The 23,949-nt window shown below is 43.6% G+C and overlaps 1 protein-coding gene across 2 annotated transcripts in view; it reads left to right on the forward strand.

Moving 5' to 3' along the window:
* Window positions 1-822: 822 nt before the first annotated feature.
* LOC137189314 (bifunctional heparan sulfate N-deacetylase/N-sulfotransferase 1-like) overlaps window positions 823-23,949 on the forward strand; it is a 42,299-nt gene continuing 19,172 nt past the window's right edge. Inside the window, exons 1-2 of one of the 2 annotated variants that reach the window (XM_067599097.1) lie at window positions 823-1,044; window positions 20,044-20,207. The gene's annotated coding sequence lies outside the window, so the exon portion shown is untranslated. The remainder of the gene's footprint in view (window positions 1,045-20,043; window positions 20,208-23,949) is intronic. The other variant, XM_067599095.1, reaches the window with a different exon arrangement.

A 23,949-nucleotide genomic window follows, 5' to 3' on the forward strand; every position in this document is an offset into this window, starting at 1 on the left:
AAGGTCAGAGGATGTGTAGGTGTAGTATCTCAGCTGTTGCTCCACTTTTTAGAGGTCCATTCAAGAAATTATAAGCTATTCTTAGATTGGTGTTAACACTTCTGTTGGTGTTTTATGTTCTTATGTGTTGCACTGTGACATTAGCGCTCATTTAGGTATATTCTTTGTATTCCAGTCAATTTAAAATCATGTTTCATGTTTCTTTTTAGGCTATTTGTTGTCCTGAAACTATGAGCAGTAAGGGCCAGCTGCTTCGTCCATTCATTTTATCAATAATCAGTTCTATAAATATTTTATCTCACTTATATTCTGTTAGAGATGTTACTCTCAAAAGATAATGAAACTATTTTAAAAATGATATGCCTCTAGAGGAGCTGCAGAAGCACAGTAATGAGTATTATAAGGTCACTATGACTGAGCACCAATGACATTGTTCCCATAGTAATATTCTAGGAAAACTGGAGTGATTTTTTTCATCAGGCAATAGAGATCTAATTTAAACGGCCTTTGCTAGCCCTTTGAAAACTATCTTATGCATGGGCTCCTGTTGTGTAATCTGCACAATGGTGACTAATCAAAATCATCACGAGCTCCTGCTATGAATCATGAATCATAAAAAGAACTTTCAGATATAACCTCAGTATCACTGCACAATTAATTCCCAGCAGAGTGAGCAGCACATCACTATAATCTCACTACTGAAGTGCACAGATACAGATAAACCCCGGCAGGAATGTGATCGCACACTGATTTCTTTGAGGAGTTGTGTATGTACTATGCATGTATGCGCATATCAGAGACAAAAATGCACTGCTCTGGCGCCTCCTGTCGACAGTTATGGGCCACTGCCGGTGCACCGAGCTGCAGAAAGAGAGGGGCATTCTCAGATTTCCCGATTTCTCCCAGCCGCTGTGCCGCTTCCACATCACGGCCGACAGCAAACCGAGACGACGACGACGACGACGACATGAACCCAGCGTGCTTCAACCCCGCAGTCACTGCAGCCGGCCCGCGTCGTCCCAGATTCACCTAGACTCAGACAAGGTGAGTATATACATCGACACAACACAAAGTCCCGTCGTCTCCGTGTTTTCGCACATGTTTGCAGAGACGACCGAGAGACCCCGCCGCTCGCTCGCTCTCCCAGGCCAGGCTAGTGAACGCTGTCTGGCGCAGACGGAGAATGAGGCCAGTTTTTCGGCCTGACTATCCCTCCGGCTGGAAACAGAAAGCCCCGGCGGTATAGTGGAGTCTCGGTACAGCTTTCAGCCCGTCCATACGGCAGCTAAAAGAGAGACAAGGCTAGCGTTATTTGTTCGAAGTTTGTGCTCAGGATAGAGCAGTGCCCGGCTGCTCTGGTCTGTGATTTAATATCGGAATTCCTTTATCCAGCCAGTATCCCGTAATGCAGCCCGGTACCAGCGACAACTTGTTTTTGTAACTTTGTAGCAGCCGCGACGTAGCCTATAGAGTATCACCAAATACTCGCTTTAAATTAGCTTTAACGGTCCAGCAACAATGTAGCAATTTACCTCCAAATGTTACAGTCTAATAACGTGTCCCTTTGCAATGAAGGACTTGAAAAGGCCAAACGATTTTGTGTGCCAATTATAATTAAAGGTCGATACGGCTGTCTGCCACCTAATCTAGTAGCACTGCACATGACAGAGGTGGACAAAAGAGCACCACGGGAATGCAACGATTGCTTCAACTCAGTTTGTCCATATTATTATATGAGGAAGTCGGGTTAATTATTAGCAATGATGACAGGGATTTTTGTGTTATGAGAAATGGTGCATCAGGCTGTTGTGTAGCTTACCTGTAGGAATCACCTGCAGGCTGTTTGTTACTTCTAAGATTTTAAAATAGTTTTGCATTAATTAAACATAAACTCTGTTTATGTGTGGAGGGGCAACAAAAAAGATACTGCTGACTTTGCATCATTTTCCAAATTAAGTTTGTGAGAAAGTAGGGCAGTTTGTTGTGCACTAAAACATATACATGCACCCAGGTGTTTTTTTTTTTCTTTTTAAGATGTGGCTGTTGTACAATGCACCAGTGATGCAGTGTGTTTTTTTTTTCCCAAATATGATCAGTCTTTTAACCGCATCAGCCTGCTTTGTTACTTTAAGGTGGAGCAAATGTCTTTCTCCACCAAAATAGCTGCGTCTATTAAGTACTATAAACATTTGACTCTGCTCTGTAGCAAAAGGGGCAGTCCAGACCTGCCTGAAATCTGTTGCCTTGGGGTTTGCAAGCGCGTGCGAGCGTGCACCTATGTGAGTAAGAGATTACTAAAGGAGAATGACTCACGATCAGAATGTATTTGCCAAAGTCATAAGGACTTTCCCTGCATTCCGCCTCAGCTGCAGAAGACATTCTTGAAAAGTGCTGTCCTTCTGGTTTTATGTATCAGGAGATTTATTTGACCAGTGCTTCACATTTTTCCTCCCATTCCCTAGCCATGTGTTGTTTATCACATATTCCACCCAGCATTTGTATAAAAAAAAAAAAGAGAGAGCTTATTCCATTTGCAGATTAGATTAAAAAAGACTGTGGTTTCTGTCATTTGTTTGTCAAATTTGTGGAGAGCTGAATCTTAAGTTGCTTTCTATTTATCCATGCCAACTGTTTGTCTGGTTGTTCTAACCCTCCATCTGACTGCTCCCACTGGCTGCCAAACATGCTGTGATCTAGCGCTTTCAGCTGATGAAGGCTGCCACAGCCATTTGATCGTATATCAGCATCTCTTCTCTTAGATATGCCTCAGAAACGCTGCAGCTCGGCTACAATGCCTACACATAGAGGTTGATAAAATACTGTAAGCTTGACAGTATTTGACGGATCATGTCACCAAACAGTGTTTGGGCGTTTATCAGAATGAGACATGATCACAGACCGTTTGTCATTTTAGATTTTAGGCTTGAGCTGGAATCAGCAAGGAGAACGTTGTTTGTCGTCAATCATGCTATAGACGGTTTTATTGTTACTCATATCTACCTGGAAGAGAATGTGAATTTAATTGTACTGCAGCAGCTATCCCATCACACATAATGCTACACAAGGTAACTGTAGGCTATTGGGAACTGTAGTGCCCAACAACATGCCAGCTCTTGTATTTTTCCATGTCAGTGCCCCTCATAGCCACACACAGTGTGTGGGGGGGCTGACCTCTCTTTAGAGTGGGGCTGAAGCCAGGCATCTTTCCAAAACTCGAGCCCCCCAACCCTCTCTGCTGGGTATAAGCGCTGCTTTGTGCCACAGTACTGCTCCCTATGGTTCTTATTCATATACTACTACAACACCACTGGCTCCACTAGATACTGGAATCTAATTGGAAGTGTACCCAAAATAGCCCACTGTTTGACAGACAAACTCAGATGTTTCCTCATTAAGTCAAGCTTTTGGATTAATATACTAGAATGCAAGAGGCAGATTATACCATTTGTAGCCTATAAAGTAGTTTGTATTGAAGTGTCTTTTTTTTTTTTTTTTTTTCCGCCTGGAATGTAGCTGTGGCATTTTTTTGGCTTAGGCTGTGCTATCCAGAGTGGTATTGGAGAGCAGGAGCAGAGTAAATACATTTCAAACAGCACAGCACAACTGAGTATTAGAAAATGATCTGATGGGGATCTGTAATCCTCAGGAAAACCTGGAGAGTTGTTTTTTTTTGAATAGTGCAATCCTCCCATCAGATAGGCTAGTTGGCAGGCACCGGGGGTGTCCACATGTGTGACCGGCTGGCTAGGCTAGCGGCGCGGCTGAATGCTACAGTATGCAGGCAGATCAGATTACTGAACGATTAGCCATGGCCTCCTATCCCGGCCCAGGGAAATGATTTTCCACTGTCATAATTCCCTAGACTGAATTACGCAGGCCAGTGACTCAGAGATACTCAATACTACAGACCTGAGTACGGCACGACATAACTGTTGCTCTCTGGAGAGGTGAGATGGGTTGAGAGTGGTTGTACCATGGATGCACCAGAGAACAAAATAACTTCCCAATGTGAATTTCTGGCTGCGGTGTTTGCTTTCAAGCATGTTACGGTAGCGTGACCCTGCAGTGGTTGGGCAAAGGGTGATGTTCATTGTGGTGTTTACCTTTTGACATAAAGGAGGAGGAGGAGGAGACGATCAGAAAACAGCCCTGAAACTCTAAACTGTCCCTCGCATGTCCTTCTATTGTGAGACATACGTCAAATATGTGAGCACATGTCAGATGGGCGATGAGGCGATGTAAATCTAGTAGGCCTCTCGTGGAATTTTGCTGAATGGAAAGATAGACTGACAGAGAAAGGGAAGGGAAGGGAAGGGAAGGGGGGGGAGTGGGAGAGGCTAGCCGGTCGGTGGAGGTAGGACCATGTTTCCAAGGTGCCTACCCCCTGAGGCAGGAATCCGATACATTCCAGAGGCTCCTGTATCCAGACGAATAATGGTGACTAGGGTGTAGCGTTTCATCAGATGACACATGATTGGAGCGTAAGTGCTGGGAAAGTAAGAGCTATGTCATGGGCTCAGAGGTAGCCGGCTCTGGTTGCCTGAAGGATCAGGAAGAATGCCAGAAAAGCTGTACAGGTTATGTGAGATGTGGATTTATCCCCAGCAGAAGACAGTCTGGTTTTTATATCTCCTCTGCTTAACACACCCCTGCCCCCTCGCCACCGCTTTGACACAGCAACTTACAACATTTCGGGCATTTAGGTGAAACTGATCCAGAATGGTGCAGTTGGAAAACCCCTCAATTGTCTTTAGTACATTATACTCCAATGAAATCAGATTAGGCCCATAGTGGCAGTTAGACTGAATAAGGCTTGGCATTTACCAGTAAATGACTTCTGACAAATAACCAAAAAGTTATTACATCTTGTTTAGCTACTCTCTGTTAGGGCGTGAGGCTGTTTTTCCAGGTCCACAGGTTCCCTGAGAACTGTGTAACGTTGCTTTTCATATGGGGTTTTTGGAAAACTCACACGGGTCCAGATCAACACCTGTGATGATACAGTATCAACAACTGAATCTATGAGCTCAATTATTTTTCTTTTGAGTGGAGTTTTCAAGGCCAGAAATTTGTGTTCCCCCTGCTCCTGAGCTCAAAGCTATTTATACTGCAGACATAAAAAAAAAAAAAAAAAAATCCTGTTTTATTTAGTGGTCAAAAAACAAGCTGTCGGCTGTTAATGGACTTCACCTCAGCCATTCCGGCGGACCCTCGGGGTACAGCGCGTTCATACACTCAGCAAGGGAGCTCTCGGCACTGGCCTGTTAATGAAGCCATTTTCAGAGATGGAGAGATGCAGTAATGGGAACGCACCACTTCACTGCGGGATATTCTAACCCCGTCCTCATCATAAGTGCTATCAGTCATCGGATATGATTAGATTTTTTTCCTCTTTGTCCATTTAGCCATTTGGAGGGCTTTTTTCTGAGTCAGAGATATATGTGTATGTGTGTGTGAGTACGTGTGTGTTGAGACATACATTGATTTATATTAAGGAACTTTGAGCATGGGTCAGGAAAACAGCAATCCGTTATAAAGACTGTCATGCCAGTGTATGTTTAAATGGTACTCTCAGTCTATATAAATGTTATGATAAGATATAAATTGTTATATCATAAGACCAATCACTCAGTGCTAAAAACCTCACTGGTGTGACTATGGAGGGCAGACAGGTGGAGGAGAGGGGGGTCTGTATGTTTACTCAGTTGTCTAGTGGCCTCAGCTGGGTCTGACCACACCACAGATACCACACACATTCAGTCTCTCACCTACTGAAGAAATGATGTTTACTCCCACAGTCCTGCATGCCACAACTTGTATACAGGTTTTTTTTTTTGTTTTTTTGTAGGTGTATAGAACATGCATGAATGGAAAGCATGAGCTGTTTACATGTTTCTAGGAAACACAAAACATGTTATTTTATATATATGTATGTATATGTGTGTGTGTATATATACATACACACACACACAGAGCCTTTTTATTAACAGTATCATAAAAGCATTGATGAAAATTTGGTCTGCTACTAATGATTATTTTCATTTACAGTTAACCAGTTGATTTTCTTGATTAATCAATCAGTTGTTTGGTCTGTAAAATGTCAGAAAATTGTGAAAAATGTCAATCACCGTTGCCAAAGCCCAAGATGCTTCCTAAAATATCTTGTTTTGCCACGATCAATAGTCCACAACCCAAAGATATTCAGTTTGTTATAATAGTTCATAATAAGCTGTAATGAGAGATTTTTTTTCTTTAAAAAATGACTCAAAATGATGAATTGATTATCAAAATAGTTTGACTATTTTTCTGTCGATTGACTAATCGTTGCAGCTCTAATCGAAACATACTGTTCCAATTAAGCACCCATTATTCAAACTAAAGCAGTCTGAGACTATCTTCACAAAGCTCATAGTCAATTTTTGTCAAAACTGTTGTAGAAAAGTGTCATTTTGGAGGCTGTTTGTGTTGCTGTTGAATTGTATTGTTACACCAAAAAGGTGTTTGTAGTATTTAGCTTTAGCTTGGACAAAATATTTTAAAAAAACACCTCTCAGGCTGTATAGACTGCAGTAGCTTTCTCTTATTGTTCCTGTTAAACTGACAACAGAGTGTATAATCTGAATCCATATCTCGCTAACAACTGAAGCTGTCTTTGCTCGCAGTTGTTCTTCCTGACGCTCAAACAAGGTCACAGCTGTGACCTGATGCTCTCTTTAAAACCATGTTTGCTGTTTACCAACTCGAGTGTGTGTGTGTGTGTGTGTGTGTGTGTGTGTTTATAGCACTGTGATGACGGGAAGTGATGTTGCAAGGGAAAAGAAGAGCGAACACCTACACTAGGTCACTCAGGTTTCAGTTTTCCTTCGTTAGTCTATGATAAAAGAGACTGCTGTTAGCCGGAACAACAGTGCAACATAAAAACAGGTGTGTCTGTGACATGGTCTCTCTTTTCACTGTTTTGACACTTGAGAGCAGAGCAGGCCAGAGCATCGTGGCATCCTACCAGGACTGAGTAAACTTTAGGAGGGCATCTGGCGCCCAGTGCCCCTGTTCTCTTCTCTTTCCCTCTCTCCTCTGTCTCTTAGCCCCAAAGCTGACCACGCCACCACGCTACCACAAGTCATCTGGTGTCCAGTCGGCTCCCATCTGTGAGTGCATTTGGCCTCACTGCAAACAAAGCATTGTGGCATGCAAACAGCCTCCGCTACATCTAAACAGCTCAGCCTCGCTATCAAGCTTAATCTTTGGGTGGAAACTATGAGTGCATTCCCAGGGTTATGGGTCATCTCCATTTCAATTCATTAAATTTTATCGAGGCATTGAGAATCCATTGTGACAAACTGACCACAGCTGATGGCATACCTCTTCTCCATTTTGAATTGCCGAGGTGGAAAGAATTGTATTGGTGCCGACCCGAGGTTTAGTCGCTGGCAGCTCCAAGTGTACCCCTCCATTGATCCGAGGCGGTGCCGTGTTGGCCCATCCTGCTGTCTCTCATCCATTCTGGGTGGTAGAGAGAGGTTTGTGTGTGTATGTGGTATGTGGGGGTGGGGGGAGGGGGAGGGGGGGGTAATACACGCCTGTCTCTGTCTGTGCAGGACAGGTGTTGGCAACCCGGAGGTCAGTACAGACACAGCTGGGGCACCTAGACAGGAGGACGGCTGGAGACTGCAAATGACAGCAGGATGAATGAGCTTTGTTTTGCGTGGTTCTGGCCAGTTTTCTTCTGGAGGTTCAGCTTTGAACAGGGTCAGTTGTGACGGTCAGGTGGTGCAACGGCTGGCTGCTCTCAGTGGGACGCGCTACAGCCTCAAGCATTTGGAACCTACAGAGAGGCTCGGAGTCTATTTGGGTAAAGAAGCAAAACTAAAGGAACCATAGTGGGGTGTGCAAGCCTGCAAACACAAACAACACCCTACCCCCTCTGTGAAGTGTTAAGTGGCCGGATATGTTTGGTGAATGGGACACAGGTGTCTGGGCCGCAATGTGTGTGCCTGGCCAGGGGTCTATGTTTGTTTTCTCTCCGTAATGGCCCCCAACTCTCTGCTGCAACTTGACCAGAGCTCATTGGCTCTCAATGGGCCAGACTGGAGCCCCTCACCCCTCTGTCTTTTCTTTTTTTTTTTTTTTTTCTTCTACTGTGGGACTGAGCAGTGGATGAACTTGAGTCAAGAATCTGATAATGAAATTCAAGACATCCCACAATACAATGTTGAGGCTTTTTAGAATCCTCTTTCTTCCTTTATTCTTCACTTTATCCCTCCGTTGCCTCTGATCTACCCCAGCAAAGCAGGCGTTTGAAGTTGTCAAGGCGCTGGCTTTACTGTTGAGTGCTCAAAGTGCTTATGTGACAGGTAGAGAAGAGCTGGAGGGGAGAAATGTGACTCCCACATAGTCCACAGCCTTTCCAGTCTCCATCCTCCACGCCCTCGTCTCCCGCTTGCCTCCCGCACACAGGCTCCGCCGTCTCTGTGGTGATGTCACTCCGCTGAGCTCCCCTTTGTTGAGTAACAGCCCAAAGGTGTGCTTTAGGCTCCCAGGAAGACTCGCACACCGCCACCACAACCTCATACTGTGTGTCCCCCCCCAGGGAGTGCAGCAGGGGTGAGGTAATGGGTTGTTAACCCCTCAGCCACCTCCATGTTTGGACGCCGTACCGTCAGCAGCGGCTACTATCACCACCCCGATCTGATTGTTTGAGTAACCCCGTGGCCTCCCCAGATGGCCAGGCCTCTGAGCCGGTTTATGATAACCATACAGTTAATATCTGGCCCACATAATGCTCTCCCAGCTTCCTGCTCCTCCCTCCCTGCCACCGCACACCCCCCCCACCCCCCCCCCCCACCCCTTCAGCTCCGCTCAAACTCTGTTCTCATTTCTCTCCGCCACCCTCTGTGCTATTGTCTCTGACGCCCTCTCCTGAGTGCCCTGTTTTATTTCTTTATTTCACTCATCTTTTTAAATTCCAGAACCCATTTCTTTTGCCCCCAGACGCAAAGGGTGATGGCTAGAGACGGTGTAGCAAATTAAATCCGGTCTCCTTCTTTCGCTCCCCTTGGACGTCGGCACATTGGAACAGTAGAAGGAGAACAGGAGCAAAGAAAGCTGGAGGAAAAAGCCCATTTTCCATGCATTACTGTCTCTTTCCTCAGGGTCTATAGTGGAGTAACACCAACACCTCTCTCGCTTTCTTTTTTTTTTTTTTTTCTTTTGCTCTTTAATTTTCTTTTTCTCGCTCTCTCTCCCGGTCTCGCTCTCACTGCTGCTATTTCACTCATGCGGCCTAACCTGAAGGTCTCTCTGCTCTTGCTACCACTGCTAACAAAATCTGACCCAGTTTATTAGTTTGGGTCTAGTGAATCATTAATCGAGGTTATCTAACTGTTCCTGTAATGATTCCTCTGTGACTTGTGTGTCAGAGCCTCTCTGTGTTCAAAACCGATCAAGCCGTTACCCTCACGCTTCTTGCTCTACACATTTATACTCAATCATAACCATCTTACCAAAAAAAAAAAAAAGCATCGTCCCTCAAGCTAGACTATATGTTTAATAGGTGTGCTCATTGTGCTGTGCACTGTAATATGTCATTGTGTCAGAGCACAATACGAGGACTAAGTGCACTGAATGCAAATTAATCTTGTGGGATGGCAGCAGCTGAATAGAGTGTGGTTTTGGGGAAAAGAGGGGAGCAAAGGGAGGGACAGAAGGAGGGCTAATAGTGGCAACAGAGAAGAGAGGGAGAGAAAAGAGCATGTGAGGAGGAGGAGGAGGGATGTGGGATGTAGTCATCGCCAGGCCCATTCATCATGCAATGCCTGCTGGGATGCGCTGGGGTCAGTCCCGCACAACACAATTACAGCCTGTTCTGGTGTGTTGTGCTCGGCTCCTCTGTGTTCCGACTATGTTCTGTTTGTCTTTTGTTAGCGTTCCTCTGTTCTAGCTCTCTTGTTTTTCCCCTTTTGCGTGTCTTCTTCTCCGCTCTGTTCTGTACGTTCTGTACACTGTTCTGTTCAGCGGCAGATTTCTCTCTTCTGTTTTTATATTTTTGAACTCGCTGCTCCAGCTATCACTAAATAATCTGCTGCAGTTGTTTGAGCAGAACATCTCAATTAACTGAGTATTTGTGTTTTCTTTTTTTTTTTTTTACTCTTTTTTTTTTTCTATGAGTCTTAAACTCCACTCGCAATAAATTGCCATATTTTTCGCTCATGCGGTGCAGCCGCTTGTCGTGCTGTTGTACCATCCGTTGCACAGGCGCCTTTCATCTACATCTGAACTGCAGCCGCTAGCTTGATTCTTGTGATTGACAGGCCTGGTTAGCATGGGGGTGTGAGATGGTAGTAAGCATGTTGTTTACCCTGCCTGCCTGACAGTCCTCTATGAGCCTACAGATGTTTCCAGAAAGCTGTAAATATCTGCTATGTGTTCTAATGTCAGTTGACAGCCTATCCGATCACAAGGATATCTCTATCCTCGTGTCCGTGTGTATCCTTCACACAGTGAAAAAAACAGTGTTTTCCCTGCCGGCAAAGCTTGTTAGGTGATCTGAGGGCCTAAATGAAATCATCACCTAAGGATCCGCCAACATCCACTTTTGAAGGCTGATCCAGATATTTTTGTCAACGTCATAGTACATAGCTGGACTTTATGTTGTCACTGTTGGCATCTGTTTCTGTAACAAACATGAGAGAAAGCAAAGGTTTCCCCTATAGATAGATGGGAGTGTGTTATGGAGATTCTTGCTGCATATATTTAGGTTGAACTCTGTGGTGCTTTAAGAAACTGACTTTATATTATTTCTGCTGTTGTTTTGAAGACCCAGTAAAAAAAATCTACATAACAGGTATAATCACAGCGCACACAATTGGAATCTGCCAACAATTTTCTCGGTCAGTCAATGAATTGTTTGCTGTGTAAACTGACAGAAAATAACCAAAACTACATCACAAGTTCCCAGAGCCCACGGCGATGTCTTCAAATTACTTTTTCATCTAATCAATGGTCCAAAAACTCAAAGATTGTCAAATATATGTGACAAAGAAAAACAGAAAGTCTTCACATCTAAGAAGCTGGAACCAGCAAATGTTTGGCAAAGTTGCTGGAAAAATGATTTAAACAATGAATCAGAATTGTTGCCAAGTTATTTTCTATCCTCTAGTCAATTTTTCAGCGTATAGATTCAGTTTTATATATAACACATTTGTGATATAAACAAAATGGCATCTGAAAACCTTAGTAGGTCATATTTAGTTGCTCAGTGTAGTCTGTGTGTGTCTTGTTAATTAACGAATTATAACAGTTTCAGTTCAGTGTTTTGAGTTTTAATGATGAGGCTGCTACTTGTTTTTGAGTGACAAATGGTGCCTTTAATTAACATCATTAGTATAAGTGGTCACGTTTCATAATATATCATGTTTGTAATGGGGGTGATATCATGCAGATAAAGTGCCTGTTGTTTTTCAGATTGTCTCTCTAAGCCTCATATTTGTAATTTTGACAATTAACCTGCCAAAAAAAAAATCCAACAGGAAATGACTAATACTCAGTGTTCTTCGAGAATTTTATTCTTGGCATCAGCGTGCTGTTCATTAAACAGCATGTTTACCGTGGGGAATTGTGGGTTTTTCTCAGTTTGTGTATTTGAGCCTTGTTGTATTTTCTGCATAAAATAATTTCCAGTAGTTGTTTAACTATTTCTCATAACTAAGCGGAACACAATCGCACCCAGAGGTCCCAAAAGTTCACTTGTTCACTGAGGATGCATTGGGTGGTGACTTGGCTAAAGAGAACTGAAGAGACTGAAAGAATGACAAAACCGTGGTCAGAAAACGCAACAGAGCATCTGGAAACCATTTGGAACAATGGATCGTCTTCAACACGCTCCATTTCAAACTGTATGGATGCTTCTCTTTTCTGACTTTCCTTGAGTTTCAGCCTCCAGAGAAGGCTTGCCATAGAAAGATTGACTTAGCGTTCTTTGATTTAATATTCACCTCAAAACTCATCACAGAACCTCATACATACTCAAATACTTTTGGTGGATTGGGAGAATGTTGAGGCAGGCTCCTGACAGTAAAATCATATCCTTACTTCAGTCATGTCAGCCGCGGTTAGCATTACCCTAATAATATTGGATTTCTACTGAATGTCTAATCTAATCATTTAGATACATAGGTCTAACGCTGACCTGAAAGATTCATACACCCGTATAAATGTTATCAGAAGAAACAGTGCAGTATGCTATGCCAGTTAAATAAGGAGCTTGAAAATATGCATTAATATGAGTTATTAACACCACAAAGGCCCAATGTCCTGTTTTAGACCTAAGAATAGATTTAAATAATCTCTTTTGGTACTCATTGCTTGGCTCTAGTCAATAGATAAGCCAAGTGAAAAGTACAGGAGGCCACCTTCAGTTTCTAGTGGCCTTTGAGCTCTTTTTATAACCTCTACTTCTACAAATAAAGCTGGCCGTATTGTATTATCTGGGACAAGCTCTAGCCACATCCCATAGCGACAGTCCGGGTTTGCTAAGTACACCTGCTCAGTTCCTCCCCACCCCGCAGACGCAGTGGCCTGTCTGTCGTCAAGCTGTCTTTTTGCGTCCCCTAATGAAGCCGCGGAGAAGTGACGACATGCTTCACATTTCACTCTTCACCTAATTGTGTTAATGCGGAGGCTGATATTAGTGTTGTGGTGGTTAATCTTCCCAGTGAGAGGAAATGGCAGAGTCATCAAGGGGTACGACACAGCTAATTAGACTTGTGTACGCTTCCAAGTGTGAGGGGAGAGTCGGGTGCAAAGGGAGAGTCAGTGGGAAGTGATGCAAAGAAAGAAAATGGCTGTTTTTCCTCCTTTTGAAAGTACTGAAAGTTACTTAAAAAAAGACCTGTCTTTAAGCATGTGGCATATTCTTTGAATGTCATGCTGCTTAATGACAGCACCCACTTTCTGACAAGGGACGACTTGGTGAACCTCAACATTCATTATAGCTTGGCATTTTACCCACTCCACAAATCACCATGTTGGAGAGGCTGAAATGAAAGTAATTTGAAGTTGCACACATAGCAAATGGCCTACTGGTACAATAAGGCTGTTTTTGACTTCATCTCCCCCAGAGGAAAGCTGTTAGTAGGTTTGACTGATTAGAGCCTGAAGCCTCTGGCTCTCAATTAGAAAGAAGACAAAGCTTCAACCCTTGCTGCTGGAAAATCAGAAGTAATGAATTAGTGATAAAGGCTTTAAAGACAACACCATTAGAGGGGTTGTCGGGAGGAGGTGGACTTCTTTTTTCCCTGCAATTTGCAGAGTAGGTAATTTGGAGTCTAAAGGAATACAAGCGAAATGCTTTGGATTTCTTTTTCATTTTCTCTCCTCTCTTCCCTTCTGCTTCTCTCTCTCTCCCTCCGGCTACTGGTGACAGTAATATTAACCTCATCTCCACTGCACTGTCCTCATGTGACCTGGAAGTCTTCTCCTCTGAGGAGTGGTCAACTGTTATGCAGCTCAGGGTCTCGAGCCTCGCTGGAGCTCGTAATGCAGCATGACTGCGCTGCTTGGGGGTGGGAGGATCAAATAATATATTAAGATTATGTTGCGAGCCGTCACACCCCACTTGGGTTGAGAAGGACTATGCCAGCAAAAATTTTTGCAGAGTCATACTCTGATAGTTTTTTTTTTTTTTTCCAAAAGGCTGCCTGAGGCCTTTTTTGATTCTTGTTTTGGATTCTGACCTATTGCCAATGACATCTACACTGCTCTTCCCCCATATTGACTGCCATTAGAACACACAGTGCCTATATCCATCAGGCTGATAGTGTCATTGTTTGGCCACCACCCCGTGTCTATCTCTGTTAGTGAAGGGAGGTCAGTCCTGTCACCTGAGGGATAAACTGTGCGGTTGAAACTTGTATCCTCTGAAGTATGCAGGGCAGATCCTCCGTCGGTTCAGCTGTTGTGCCCTGCACAGACAGGGAGGGCCCAGCATGTCTCCATCTCTGTTATTGGAGAAGTTATAGAGCTGAGTGAGAAATTTACTGTTTGCAAGGAGTTTTTCATGCCTCTATAAATGTGAATTTAGAGTCATGGTGGTCCTTTTGCAGGGGCAGTTTTATTTTATGTTTTAATTAAATTGCATTTCCTATTGGTATATAAACATCCAATTTTAACCTCTAGGATTTTTTCTGTCTTCTATTCCAAAAAAACCAAAACAACAAAAAAAAGGCTTCCTCTAAACAGCCCATCTTTAAAGGACCAGTGTGTAAGATTTAGGGGGATCTATTGGCAGAAATATTAGCAGAAATGGAATACAATAATCATAAGTATGGTTTAATTAGTGTATAATCACCTGAAAATAAGAATCGTGTTTTCATCACCTTTTTATATCTACACAGGGAGCGGGTCCTCTTCCATGGAGGCCGCCATGTTGCACCGCCATGTTTCTACAGTAGCCCAAAACAGACAAACCAAACACTGACTCTAGAAAGGACCTTTAGTGTTTTTTTGCGAGTTTCATGGCCACCGTAGGTTCTCCTACACGCTGTGAAGGGAAGGGTGAGGGGAGACGGGTATTCATTTGGTTGTGATCTGCGAACTCACCGCTTGATGCCGCTAAATCCTAAACACTGGTCCCTTTAACCTCTTGTGTGAGTTTTTTTCAAATACATTGGTTGGTGGTTATGCTTCTGTCGGATGTGGTGGTTTATCTGAGGTCAGCCCACTTGTGCTGCTGACAGCATGGTGCCATTCCCCCCCCCCACCCCCACTGCTTCAAGCTTTGAGCTTTGTCATTGACATTGGATATAATCAGTCAATGATGAGCTCTCAGGAGTAACCAACAGTTTCCCATTAGCAACAGTAATCAAATTCATGCTGTACATAAACATACTGCGTGACATCTCAATTATAAAATTAACTGGATGAAATGAAGAAATTTAATCTACCAATTTTCAATTTTTGCATTTTTCGCATTTTTCGGTCTTTTTAAGGGCAGTGTTTGTATGATTCCTGTAGATTTCTGACCTTGTTATAGAGAATCAAAAGGTTAATCTACCGGTTATGAGTAAAACAACTGCTTTTACTGTGCTCACATGTCAGAAAATTCAGCACATCCCGTTTCTGGTTGTTGAGCTGCACATCTTGTCTCAGTCACTTAGGGCTTTTTCAAACCTATAGTTTGTTTGCTCTCATTGGAATAGGTGGATGAGTTGGTAAACTTAGTGTGTTTTCCACTTGGTTCGGTTTCTTTCCACACTGAGAAAAATCCAAACAAACCAAAATAAATCACTACAAGCCACATGAGAATGTTCATCCAGCTCATTGGTCAGATGTGTCTGGAGCGAGAGCAATAACATAAACAGAGGAAGAAGGTCCTCTGGCAAAATGCAACGTTCTTTGTTGTTAGTCCAGGTCAGGCCTCAATTTATTCCCTGGCTAGCTGTTAACAACTGTTGATTTCGCTTATACGGGAGCCATTTAGCTCAAACTTGCACGAATATGCCTATTAATTTGGTCAGACCAATGTCAGATCATGTCCCAGCACAAACAAACCCCCCTAGAGTTTGTTTAGGACCAGACTGAGACCACATCCTCAAAGGGTGTTGGTACAGTTGTTTTGGTATCCACTCAAGTACGATTGCTGTTTAGATCTGTTCAAACGAATCGTACCAAAGGGGAAAATGAACCAGAGTCCAATTCAACCGGAATAAAAAGTGCAGGTCTGAAAAGGCCATCAGTCTTATCAAGAAGCATGGTCCTGAAGGCCTAGTGCTTCAATTCAAGCAGAAGACTTGAAGACTTGGAGATCTGGGAGTGATGTTCACAATTCCACCTCGGCACTTTCCCTAACCTGCTCCCATTGTTCACCAAAACCCCTCTTCCTTTGTAGGGAGAAGAAGAGGTGACCGAGTGAGCACAGTACAAGTTGCTGTCAGTATGTGAGAAAGATATGTCTGACACCTGGGTAATGAACATCACACTGTCTCTCTCTCTCTCTCTCTCTCTCTCTCTCACAGCCGTCACTTCACCTTTCCGCAGCCTCGCCCATTCAGTTGATACAACAGTGACATCACCCTTGCATAATGGAATCCAACCTTTCTTCCCGTCCCTCTCCGCTCTCATCAGCTGCTTGCTCTAATTAGATGAGGGTGATTTCAATAAAGTTACTGTCGTCCTCACTCCATTAGTTATATTAACACTCGGATTTCTGCCCCGGAGTCGTCTATCTATCCACCGCCTTTCACCGGGGGGGGGGGCCCAATCCTCTTCTTTTCATGGATCTGTGTAACCTAGTTACTGAGGCCCAGCAGGGGAGGCCAATCAATTAATGAACAAAGGAGCCCGCTCACTGAGCAGCGGCGCGAGTCTGGGACTATAAACAGGGCGCTCCCAAAACATGGTCGCTGTCAGTTCAGTGCTCATCTGATAGATGTTGTTTTGCTTTGTTGTTGTTGTTGTGGTGGTGTGTGTGTGTGTGTGTGTGTGTGTGTGTGTGTGTGTGTGTGTGTGTGTGTGTGTGTGTGTGTGTGTGTGAGTACTATTTCAGAGGCGTCCAAAGCCAATGGAAACCGCTACGTTACCTGTTTGATAACACTATGAGCTGATATTCATCTTTCATTCACTGAGAAGAAGTGATAGAAAGCGATGGATTTAAATATTGTTGTCAGGAAATCTACCATCACCATTATGTTTCATCATATCTGAGATGCAGCTAAATTGTGTTGTTTGCCATTGTGTTGTGAAGAGGTTGGAAGTAAGTTCTTAGACTTGGAGGATAGCTACATACTCAAATTCTTCTAGCTCTCTCTATCCCAGCATATCTCAAAAATGCAATAGAGGACTGGAGGGCAACGACTATAGAGAGTCCGGTAGAGCTTTGACAGTCACTAGAAGCACATTCATGGCCCTTTTTGTAGAAGTTTCGAGAGGCTCTCCAGTGTGAGTGTGTCTGTGGGGATTGTCAATACATAGCCGTACTGTTTATCATGGTTAATGTTACCATCATCAACCTTGAATATCTTTTTAAGCTCTGAATATAGTCAGTTATGGGCTGGCCTGTGTGTTGTGTTTAATAAGTAAATAAATAAATAAATCTCTGGGCTATTTGCATAACGACGGTTCTCTGAGTAGCACAACGTCTCCTCTCTGCCATCTCTTATTAGGCTTGCTTAACGCTACCACAGCAGCTCTGTGTGAGCGGCACAAACTGAGGATACAGTCGGCCAGTGTTGTGATATTTATACTTGTCGCGTTAGCTGATAAATGAAATAGACCTCAGAGTCTTGCTTTTATTACGTCACGGTCAGGGAGGGGCCAGAGAATTCGGCTGTTGGAAAAATTGTTAGAAAAATCACCTGTATTAACATCAAATATCAGTGTACAGTGTAAAAAAAAAAAAAAATCATGTGTGGTTACCCTTTAAAACCCCATGCTTCCCTTAGAGAAAATATTATCAAATGCTTACAAATTAGGTATGTGGTTAAAGGTTAAACATCCATATTGAGTGATTCTGATCAGTCTTCCCTGGCAACAAGCAAATTTGGACGGACAGCCCTCCTCTTCTGTCCATTTTATCCACCTGTGTTCTCTTTCTCTGTCTTTCACCACTTTCTTATCCTTCCCTTTTCTCAATACCTCTTTTCATCCCATTGACTCCCGCTTTTTTTTCTCCACGCCTCTGCTTTTTTTTTTTTTTTTTTTTTCCTCTCTCTCCACATCCCTCAGGTCCACCCCTCATTCTCTCCTATCTTTCTTCTCTCCAGCCTCCCGCTCTCTCTGTCATCCCTTTTTCTTAATCCGGCTATTCGTCCCTCGTGTTCCCCTCCCTGGAGTTTCCAGCTCCGTCTCCCTGTGTGTGAGATCAGGGAGCAGGCTGTTGTAACAAGCTGTTGAATAATGTAAGCACAGGGCTATAGGCCAGAGTTTCAGTTAACCCTTTGATCTCTGATCACACAGTGGGTGAGGCGGACACATCATAAATGACAGCTCGACAGCAGGGCAAAGCAGCCCCAAGGCCTTTTTCCTTCCGTCTTCCTCCAACCTGTACCTAAAGGCTAAAGTTCCCCCATCCGGTTTCTTTGTCACGGCCTTTGCGAGCAGGAACACAGTGAGTGTCCCTACCCTTTGTTATTCTAACATTGATGTATAATTAAAGGGTTAGAAAAGGCGATGATGAATAATTGATATTGGAGCAAATATGTCATGGCATCCTGAATCTTATCGTACTCCTCCTCAGTATTTTCACTTGCAGTGCAAATAAAAGATTTAAAAGTTTGCTTTCTTTCTGGTCATCTAGTTAGTCTGCACTGATTCATCGTGGCACAGTGCTCTCCTCAGACTGAGGAGCTAGCATCATTATTTCATTCAGCCTTATTTCACTTTTGTGTATACTGTTGAGTTTCAAAACACAAGGCCACAGGCTGTAGAATAGTTGTATTAAATCCTCAACATCAGTCAAGTCGGACACGTGTTACCAATTTGTATCAATTAACCGATCGAGTCATGCATTTCCAATCTCCCAAAAAAAAAAAAAAAGCATAGCCAGCACAGCAGGTCTCATTAACCCTTTGTAATCAATACAGATTCCCCTCTCCTTAAGTGCTTCTCGTTAGCTTTAGAGCCTCATATCCTGAGGCTAGGGTGTATTGATCTGCTGGAGTGATTGGAAGTTTCCCTTCAGGATGTAAAGGATAGCAGTGGGACTGGGGATGTTTTGGAAAGAGTGGAGAAGGAGTGAGTCTTCATGGCTGGATCAGCTTACTACTTCCTACCCCCCCCCCCCCCCCCACCCCCCACCCCCCACCTACTTCCGTCAGCACACCTGTTACAGCCAGAGGGGACCATAAACACGCCACCAATCTGTGTGTGGAATTGTGTGTGCATGTGCATAAATTGATCGTGTGTGTGTGAGAGAGAGTGGAAACGGCTCAGGAGAGCAAATGGCTGAGAGGCGTATCAAATGAGAAATGTGTTACATAGGGTTTATGGTGATGGCGTGTGCCTGAAATGCATTGACTTTGGCAGCTACTGGCCTGTTATGGATGGGTGGCAGGAGATGGATTTTAGATTTTACAAGGCTAACACACTACGTGACAGTCTGCTTTTCGGATTGGGTGTTTGGACCAAGCGGGAACCTCCGTGGCTGAAAAATGAGGCCGACACGAAAGTGCCAGTAACTGCAGTTCCTCGAGCGGCCACTTGAGGCTGGCTACAAAAGCGAGTCAATCCTGATAGACCCCCCATGTTAAAATGCCCATTTTTACAGGAGAAATAAACATGTTAACAAACAGTCTCCTATAACTAATTTCCTCATTCATGACAACTGTATGAGGGGTGAATTTTATTATAACTCACCTGTTTAAATTCGATTAAGATATTAGGTAATGCATAATGAGGGGCGTGGCCGCTTTGAGTGACAGGTGTTTGCTGTCGGGGGCAAGTCACTACAGAGTACAGGCGCAGCTCCACCCTCTCGTCCAAATATAGTCATTTCTGGGCTCAAAAAATCCAAGATGGCGATGGTCACAATGCAAACTCGAGGCTTGAAAACGGGAGTCCACAAACAAATGGGTGACGTCATGGTGGCTGCCTCCATTATTTTTTTACAGTCTATGGTTTGGACCCGTAACCCACCACCGAACCGCATGCACACATCTACACACATGAGAACACACAGATGCACACCATTAAATGTCAGGCTGTGTGTGTGTGTGTGTACAATGCTGCACAGTGGCATTTAATCCATAACTCTTGACAGGCTTTCCTTGAAATGACAGGGGAAAAACATAGCTCTCCTCCCACATAAATGCACATGTAGTTCTTCCTCTCTCTATCTCTCTCTTGGCCTGTTTCCCTCTTTGAAAAAAAAAATGAAATATTGTTTAGATTTCAGTGTTGTGTTCTAGGACATACACCATGCATGCAGCCCTGTGCAGGCTTGACCCTGCGCACAGGCACCAGCTACCCCCTCCTGTAAACCGATATCCTTGTGTGTTTTGTGGTGTGTGTGTGTGTGCGTGTGTGTGTGCGCTTCTGGTGTCACGGTAGGATACATAGCAGCTGTGGAGACGGCAGTGAAGAGGGGAAATGGGAAGAGCCAGCACAGTAGACAGAGCCCAGATAGACCTGTCAGCTCAGTGACACCCACACATACCTCACGCTCTGGTCCAAGACGAGAACAGAGGATGCGAAAGCAGCTCTGCTGAGGACAGGTAGAGCACTTCAGCGAGGGGCTGACATAGACAGAATCTGTAGTAGTGGCAGAGTTAAGACTAAAACTGTGAAAGGGATAACAGTGATCTGTGGCAGAGTTGTGCTTATTTTTGGCAACACGGGGAGACTTGAGGGAGAAGAAAACCTAGCAAGTACAATGTCTAAAAAAAAAAAAAAAACTTAAATCACAATTGATGTAATTGTATCTTTTTTAATATTTATTGTGTATGATTAAGTAAGAATGAAGCTCTAAAAAATAACCTCAATTAAGTACAAATATAAGCCACTAACCAGTTGATTGCCTAAATATTCTTCTACTTTAAGTTGAATAGAGACACCTTTTGCAGCAATAACAGGCTTATGTCTATGGGTATAAGTGTGTATCAGTGCATCTGGAGACTGCTAGTTTTCATCATTAGTCTAAACAAAACAACACAGACCCTGTCAAGCTGCATGAGGATGGTGAACGACCTGCAAGTTTAAAGTACTGAAACTAATTCTGGATTGGATGGAGGTCTGGACCTTTACTCAGCCACTCCAGGACATTAACACTGTTGGTTTGAAGCCAATCCTGTGAAGCCTTTGGCTTAATGTTTTGGGATTGTTTTTTTTTTACTGGCAATAAATCTTCTCCCAAGTCACAGTTTTGTTTCAGACTGCAGCAGGTTTCGTGGTGTGGATGATGAGTTTCTGGTAATCTACAGTGTTTGGCTTACACCAGCAGAGTCTCATCAGTCTATAGAGCCTAGCTCACATTTGTTTCAGATTCTCCCACATGTCTTCTGGCAAATGCTAGATGAGATGTCATGTCAGTTTTTGTTTTGTTTTTTTTTAAACAGTGGCTTTCTCTTTGCCACTCTGCCATAAAACTGTGACTGGTGAATCACCCAGGCAACAGTTGTTGAATACACAGTGTCTGCCATCTCTCAGCCATAAAATCCTGTAGCTTCTTCAGAGTTGCCACAGGCCTCACGGTGGCATTCACACCAGTGCTCTCCTCTGCAGAGATCAGTTTATTAAGGACTGCTTTCTCTTGGCGGAGACACAGGTGTGCTAGATTAAGTCCTTTTTAGTGATTCACCTTACCGCACAACAAGGGATAAGTCAGTGTAGTTTTTTTTTTCTTGTATTTGTTTTCAGTCTTCCTTTGTCTTCATTATGTAGATTTTGACAGAAAGTTGTCTAATCAGCTGCTGGATCCTCCAGTTATAGCAATTTGCATTTAAATTGAGCCGTTTTATATCTGTACTTTATGTGGCTCAGTCTGTAGAAATTAGCTTCCATGTTGTTTCCAGTCAAATTAATGTCTGTCTCTTAAAACGGCGAAGAAACAGTCCAAGGGGGGTGAACACTGCCACGTTGGAAAAGTGAGGAGTATAGAGGACCTCGACAGCGGGGCTGTGGTTGTGTTTTAAGACCGCGACGGAGGCAGAAAATATGAGAGAGAGAGAGGGAAAGAACAGAAAAGCTGGTGCTGAGCCTCAGTTTCAAAAAACACACAGCATTTGTAATAGGATTCATGACTGGGGCTACAATTAGGAGTGTAATTATCGTTACTGTGATAAGCCAATCATGAGGCTGGGTATTCCTCTGCAGTTTGAATTCTCTCACATTTAATGCCTACACTTACCATTACGGGGGGGCACGTGTCAAGTGTGTACTGTTTGTTTATGTAAAGCATACTGTACACAGCCCTCTAGACAAATTTCCACTTCCACCCATTTTATCTGTTGTTCTTGATTGTGCTTTGAAAGCAGGCTGATGATTATGAGCGCGTTTTCATGCAGGAGGAAAAATCCTATCTGTTTGATCTCGCAGGCAAAAATATGGGCAGCACAACAGAATCTCATCTCTTGTGTCAGCTATTCTTCTGCACCGTGATATTCCCATGGGAACGCATTTCTGCTGCGCGAATCACAGTCAGATCAGTGCGGGCCGTTTCTTATCTGGACATGAAAGAAGGGAAGATGGAAGAGGGAGGTGTAAAAAAAAAAAAAAAAAAAAAAAAAAAAGGAGGGGGAGAGAAAGGGAAAGGGGAGGGGAGAGGCAGGACTCCCCTGGGATTGATAATACCTGAAATTCATTGGGCGGCCTCCGGAATCTATCTCATCATCATTTCATGAGCAGGTATTGTACTTATCCCTATTACAGTCCAAGATACATCCTCTGCTCGGCTGTTTCCTCTCAGTCTTTCCTAGATTGATCGAGCAGATTAGACAGTTATATTGTTTATGTGTGCACCTTAGCCTGTTTTACAGCATGCCTGGGGATTTTATTATTAGTTTGATCGTTCCCTTTTATTCATCGGCGGCCATCATGAACACCGTTGTTTGATAGCATCTCTGGTTCACGTCAGGTCAGCAAATCTGTTATTGCTGTTCCGCTACAGGTGTAAAAGTCTTAATAAAACTGTTGTGCCTTAGTCAGAGATTCCGCGGAGTTCCTGATAGGTTTTCTCTGCTGAATAGACCGTCGATTTGATCGGCAGACCCTGCAGTGTGAAACCCCCCCCGCCCCCAAACTTCCACACTCACTCACACACTCACACAGACATGTCTTATCCATGAGCAGTATGACTTTCACCTCTGAGTGATGTCTATTGTCTGTATAAGGAGAGAGCCATTACGAATCTTCAGTCCCAATGGAGACATTGTGCTGCCTGCCATGCTCCCTTGTCCTTCAGCAGCGTCCTGAGATGACGGTAGATAAACAATGGGAACAAACAGTCACTCCCACCAGCATTGATCCGGCTCCCTCACCCCTCCCTGCTCTTACCAACAACGCCACATTGATTCCACCTACACACAATTTATATGAAAGCCCCCCTGCGCCACCTCCCTTTTTTCTTTTTTTTTTTTTTTTCTTTTTTTTTTCTCCACCAGGACTGACAAAAATGATAAATGACCACCCCCTTCCTCCCTCTGCCACCACCTCCCCGTGCCTTGCGTTGGCTGTCCGAAGCACTACAAGCCTATTTCTCCCCGCAGAAATCCAATAGAGTGAGCTCCCACTTTTCTCGGAAGTGTACATTGTACTTTTTTTTTTTTTTTGCGAGAGCAGGGTTATTCATTGCTCCAGGTCATTTCTATAATTTCCGCACATAAACATGTCACTCGCGTAATTTCAGCCCTGCAGGACATCCATATGCATGATGTCAAACCCTCAAAAAAAGACAAATGAAGCAAATTATTATGTATTTCTATGGCACACACCGTAGGATCTGCTCTCCTGTGGCTGCTGGCTAATAGTCTGAGATGTCACTCAAAGATCAAATCATACGTGGAGCCTTCAAAGTGAGGTCAATTATTCCTCTCTCTCATTGGCTTAATCAGTCCATTCTCTTGTTACGTATCTGATTAATCAGTCTAGCGTGTAATCACATGAATTATCAATAATTAATCTGACATGACACCTTGGCTGTTTTGGATATGGTTTCGTTTGCGAATGATGATGGCTTTGACTGTCCATCTTAATGGGAGTTTTAGCAACAGATGTATTGCAGTATTTTCTATATGTGTCTTCTCTTTTCTGTGTGCTGTTAGAATTTTAGCCCTTTCTAGTTGCTAATAAAGGTCTGCAGTATACAAATAATGTCTTCCATGTTCTCAACTGTGTTTTATTGTACAGATCCAGTGTCCCCATGCCTGTAAATGGGGCACAGAGTGTCTATAAATAGATATACTGTGGTAGCGAGCTGCCGGTGGTTATCAGCAGGGGTTAGGGGGGTGGGGGGTGGGTAAG

This window comes from Thunnus thynnus, chromosome 9 (assembly GCF_963924715.1).
Source record: "Thunnus thynnus chromosome 9, fThuThy2.1, whole genome shotgun sequence".
NCBI classification, from domain to species: Eukaryota; Metazoa; Chordata; class Actinopteri; order Scombriformes; family Scombridae; genus Thunnus; species Thunnus thynnus.